We start from the raw sequence: 6,304 nt of genomic DNA, 5'->3' as shown, positions 1-6,304 counted from the left end.
CAATTCATGACAATCAGTTACCACTCATTCTAGGTCGGCCATTCATGGCAACTGCCGGTGCTATTATTGATGTGAAGAAGGGTACATTGACCATGAATGTGTTTGATGAGACAATAGCATTCAAAGTGTTTGAAGCCTCCAAGTTTCCAAGTGATGAGCATGAAGTTTTCCATCTGGATGCAATTGATACTATGGTGAAAGAAGGACTGCCAATGAGTTATTTGGAGCCCATTGAAGCATGCATCACACAAAGCATAAGGAAAGAAGAAGTGGACAGCTTAGAGGCTGTGATCTCTCCTTTACTTCTTGAGCTTGCTTGCAGCATGGATAGCTACATAGAAATTGGAAAGAGGTATGCCAACCAATTTGAATCATTACCCCCACCTACTAATAAGGTTTTACCTTCTATTGTGCAGGCACCAGAGTTGGAATTAAAGCAATTGCCAAAACACCTTAAATATGCTTATTTAGGTGAAAATGAGACTCTACCTGTTATCATTGCCTCACATCTCGGACCAAATGATGAAAATAAGCTTTTGAGAGTTCTAAAAGAGCACAAAACTGCAATTGGGTGGAGCATTGCAGATATCAAAGGCATAAGCCCAACACTTTGCATGCACAAGATATTATTGGAAGACAATGCAATGCCTAAGAGGGATGCCCAAAGACGGCTCAATCCGAACATGAAGGAGGTGGTAAGAAAAGAGGTAATTAAGCTTTTAAATGTTGGTATTATTTACCCTATTTCTGACAGTAAATGGGTGAGCCCAGTTCAAGTTGTCCCCAAGAAGTCAGGTATCACAGTGGTGAAGAATGAAGCAAACGAACTTGTACCTACACGGATGACCACGGGCTGGAGAGTTTGCATTGATTATAGGAAGCTCAACACAGCGACAAGCAAAGATCACTTTCCTCTTCCATTCATTGATCAAATGCTTGAGAGATTAGCTGGCCATAGCCACTATTGCTTCCTTGATGGATATTCAGGCTACAACCAAATCGCCATAGCCCCAGAGGATCAAGAGAAGACGACCTTCACATGTCCCTTTGGCACTTTCGCTTATAGGAGGATGCCTTTTGGTCTCTGTAATGCCCCAGCCACTTTTCAAAGGTGCATGATGAGCATTTTCTCCGACATGGTAGAAAGGTTCATTGAGGTATTCATGGATGACTTCTCTGTCTTTGGTGATTCTTTTGATCAATGCTTGCATAACTTATCCAAGGTGTTGGCTAGATGTGAACATACTAACCTTGTGCTTAATTGGGAAAAATGGCATTTTATGGTTAACCAAGGCATAGTTCTTGGTCATGTCATCTCTAGTAAAGGAATTGAGGTAGATAAAGCTAAGATTGATTTGATTGCCTCTATGCCCTCACCTACTTCTGTCAAAGAAGTACGTTCTTTCCTTGGCCATGCAGGTTTCTATAGGCGTTTCATTCAGGATTTTTCTAAGATTGCAAGGCCTATGTGCAATCTCCTTGCCAAGGACATGGATTTTGTGTTTGATCAAGACTGTGAGAATGCTTTCAATGCTTTGAAGAAGATGCTCACAACTGCCCCAATCATTATACCACTGGATTGGAGCTTGCCTTTTGAATTGATGTGTGACGCCTCAGATTATGCTGTTGGAGCTGTTTTGGGACAGCGAGTTGATAAGAAGCCACATGCCATCTACTATGCTAGTAGAACCCTCAATGATGCCCAACTCAACTATTCCACCACAGAGAAGGAGTTGTTAGCTGTCATATTTGCTTTAGAGAAGTTCAGATCATATTTGATTACTAACAAGGTTATTGTTTACACTGATCATGCAGCATTGAAATACTTGTTAGCTAAGAAGGATGCCAAACCACGACTCATTAGATGGATTCTCTTGTTGCAAGAGTTTGACTTGGAGATAAAAGATAAGAAAGGAAGTGAGAATGTCGTGGCTGATCACTTGAGTAGATTGGTGCATGTATCTAACGAAGAGGAGGATTCATTGCCATTGTGTGAAAGCTTCCCTGATGAGCAACTCTTCTCCATTTATGCTTTGAATTCTCTCAATCCATTGCCTTGGTTTGCTGATATTGTTAACTATTTGTGCACTAACGAACTCCCTACAGGGTTATCTACTTTCCAACGTGACAAGCTTAGGAAGCAAGCAAGATACTACTTTTGGGATGATCCCTATCTATTCAAGCATTGTCCAGACCAAGTAATTCGAAGGTGTGTGCCTGAAGGTGATTTTAAGAGCATTCTGGAGTTTTGTCACTCCCATGCATGCGGAGGCCATTTTGGAGCAAAGAAGACTGCCAGCAAAGTGCTACAATCAGGTTTCTTTTGGCCTACCCTTTTTAAGGATGCTTATGTTTTTTGTGCTTCATGTGATAGATGCCAACGGATGGGTAATTTACATGCTAGATCTACATGTATTCATCCCTAGTCAACCCATTTGAGCCTACGTTAAGCCTTTCTTTGTGTAAACCATTCGTACCATAATGAACCTCTATTTTCTTATTCTTACTTATTCTATGAGCAATTAAAGTTATCTTCAAAAGAGAGTTATAAAGAATGCAAGGTTTTTGGAGCAAAGTGAATCATTAGTGCCATAACCCAAGTGTTGAAAAGAAATAAGTTTGGGGGTATTGATAACTAATCAAAAGAGGTAATGAAGTGTGACCAATGTAGTCACGGCCCTAGAGTGTTATAAAAGAGAAGATCATGGTGATCTAGGGTAAAGAGCCACAAAATTAGGCCAAATAAACAGATATGAAGGTGCTGAAATTATGTTCAAAATATGCTCATGTATGTGTTCCTTGCTTGTTACAAAGTTCAGTAATCTCTCATGCTCTTACCTATGCTTTAGTTGTGCTCAAGATGGTGTTATATATCCATATCCCCTCTTCCATTCAACCACTACCCTAAGCCTCATTACAACCCTTGCAAAGACCTTTTGATCCTTGGTATTGTATGGTATTACTGTGGAGAGCTGATTTGATAATGAGCTTATGGGGTTCGGAATTCTTGATTTTGATCTAAGTGTGTGCGCATGTACTTATCTGAGTTGCAGGTGTTGTTCTGATTTGGCATTCACACACTACACTTAAGGGTGTCATTGTGAGCTTTGCTTTCTCGTGAATCATGTATGGAACTTAGATTGTGATTGTTGTGTTTCTTTGGGACCATATACGTTGGTGATTCTTTGAGGATATTGTTTGGAAGGCTAGTTGCTTATTTCCTGTTTCCTAAGTTGTAGTTTTATTTTGTTTTGCTCGAGGACTAGCAAAATCTAAGTTTGGGGGTATTTGATAAGGTCATAATTTCACACATTTGCATGCCTTCTTTGCTTAGTAAGTTTGTTTAGCTTCTCTTTATTTTTGAGTCTCTTACCTATGTTTGTGTGTTTTGTAGGTTAAGACAGCAAGTTGATGACATTTGATACAATTGATGCATGTTAAGGACTGAGTGGCACAAGAGGAATATGAGCTTAAAGACAAAGCTCATTTAAGCCACACTCCTTGTCAGTCCAGTTTCGTAGGTCATCTTGCAGGCCTCATTTCAGCAACTTACACAGGTTGGATGAGGAGACATCCTTGATAGAAGTTGTTCCAATGGGTGTCTATTATAACATATCCAAATTTTAGCCCAATTGGATAAATCTGGAGCCCTCAACACGTCAAAGACTGAACCAAGTTCACAGAAAAGTCATAGTTGGCTGCCATCACATTTAATGTGGCTACAACCCTAGAGCCATGTGCTACACATAAAAGCAGCCACACATGGGAGACAAATCAGATTGGGAAGTCAGAAAGATGAACAAAAGTCAAGCTTTCCATAAAGAAACCATACCAAGGCACATGGGCAGCTGGAACAACTGGAAAGTATGGCAGCTGGAACAGCTGGCTAGTTGAGGGCAGCTAAGAAAGGTGGGCTTCAGCAGCCAAAGGGGAGGATGAAATTTCACTCTATAAAAGGGAGAGATCAGACACACACAAAGAACATCATCAATTACTCTCATACACACATTCAGATTCACCACAAAGAGAGAAGAGAGCTTGGGGTTGTCAAGGGAGCTTGGAGTTGTCCTGGGAACTTCCTTGCTGCCATCATCTAGTTCTTCTCCTCTCTTTATCCTATCTATGTATTTCTTATTTTCTGTATTCATAGTTATGTCTAGCTAATCCATTTAGTTAGGGCTTAGGATGAAGCCCTAGTCATGAATATTCAATGTTATGGATGATTTTATAGTTAATTGATTTCCTTGCTCTTATTATCAAGTTGTTAATCTCCAGTTTATTATGTGCTTGATGTATGTTTTCTTGGAGTAGCTAACTAGGATTTTATGCATCTAGCACAGGTTGGGGAGGGGTTTAGATTCACCAATTCTACTCTCCTTTCACAAGCAACATATGAATGGCCTAAGAATCATTCAAGGGGTTAATAACCATAGGTTGACTAGGACAGATACCATGTTCTAGGACTTGTGTGATTATCATATTCTCAAGGTGCTTAATGACTCTCATATGCTTTATTCTAAGTAGATACCATGCTTAGGTTGCATATTAGAGATCACGTGTTGTGTAGATACCATGCATAATCACATGCCTTAGGAGAATCATGCATCCTGCACCTAGATACCATAGGCTTGTATGCGATAATCTATTGTTGATAAAGCTTGAGTCAATTGCTATGCATTCATAACTTGGATAGGAAAACTAGTGGTGGATTCCAATGCTCTAACACCTCTCAATCATTGTTTCACAATTTGTTGATTGCTGCCCAGTGTTTAATTTCGAGCACTTTCAGTTCACTTTCTTCTTTTCATTTTAACAACAAAACCCCCCATTTTGAGTGCGTGTGTGGTGCTAGGATTCTGTCCTAGACCTTGAGTAATTAGCAAGAGGCATTGTTGAATTCGACCTTGCCTTTAGCTAGTTAGTCAGTTTCTGTGTTCTATGTTTTTCTAGCATTCTAAGTAATTTAACTTGGAACCAAGTTACCATTCTCTGTGGGATCGACCTCGTATTTACATAAGCTATACTACAAATGGTTCGTGCACTTGCGAGAATTAAAGTTGCTGTTTTTAATAACTAATTTTAGTTGTTAAGAATTGGCTCAACACTACCCATTTGTGTGTTCCATCAGCTCTCTTGCAGCCAAACACTACAAGCCTTTTTCTTCTATCACCCTCATAATTCCCCTAACTTTGTATCTCAATCAGAGATATTTAACCTATTATAGCCATACCCTATAGCTTAGAAATATACTAAGGTGTGCCAAGATAAAGTTTGAAGCAAGGAGGTTGCTGCCACATGCCCAAATGTAAATTGGTGTGAATCTATGCAAAAAAAAAAAAAAAAAAAAAAAAAAAAAAAAAAAAAAAAAAAAAAAAAAAAAAGAGAAAGTGTTTCGATTTGATCTAAATGTGAAATATAAAGTCTATGCCAGATGATGCTATGAAGTTGCAGCCATACCATTCTAAATCAATGACACCTTGCAGATCAATGAAGAATGCAACCTTGGTATGTTCTTAAGTTAGTTGTGTTCCTTCCAATTCTTCCACTTCCCTTAACCTTAGCCTTTCATTACAACCTTGTGAAAGACCTAGCTGATCTTTGAGGATGTATTCATGGGTGCTGGTATGTATGTGTGTATCTCTACTCTTAGTATTTGATTCCCTTCATGAGATCTAACCAAATATTGTGCTTCTATTTCATATACTCACTTATGCTTGTTTGAGAGAATAAAACCATAGGTTCTGAGTGATTGAGTGCTAGATGTGAGAATTAGAGTTGAAGCATGTTCTTCCTTCAAGATTTGAGTATGTTTACTTTGAAGCCGTGTGCCTTTGAGCTATAGCTTCCACTTTACACACTTATTGATCATCTATCTTGGCAACTCTATGGTGTTGGATGCATGATTAAAGTTTTCTTTCATTAGTTGTTTTCAAAGTTAGTTTTCTAACCTTTTGGTGTTAGAGAGTCAGTAAAGCGTTTATGGGTATCGTTTCTGTTAAATCCTCAGAGACACAACTCTTCCGATTAGGGATGCCGAGAGGTTTAAAGGCTTGTTGCATATGCACATTGCAATCGAGTTACCTATAGAAGTGGTTTAGTTAACTTCTTGTTTTGTTTTCAACTTTATTCTTTTTTGTTTTGCTCGAGGACTAGCAAAATCTAGGTCTGGGGGTATTTGATCAGTTCACAATTGTATATCATTTTGTACCCTTCTTGCTTATGATTTGGTTATGTTATTGAGTCAAACATGTGCTTTTAATCCTTTTTTCTGTTTATCATTCAGTTCATTGGGCCTTAGGTAACA

This window comes from Prunus dulcis, chromosome 6 (assembly GCF_902201215.1).
Source record: "Prunus dulcis chromosome 6, ALMONDv2, whole genome shotgun sequence".
Classification (NCBI taxonomy): Eukaryota; Viridiplantae; Streptophyta; class Magnoliopsida; order Rosales; family Rosaceae; genus Prunus; species Prunus dulcis.
The sequence above is the reverse complement of the archived record's forward strand: the minus strand, read 5'-3'. Positions refer to the sequence as shown.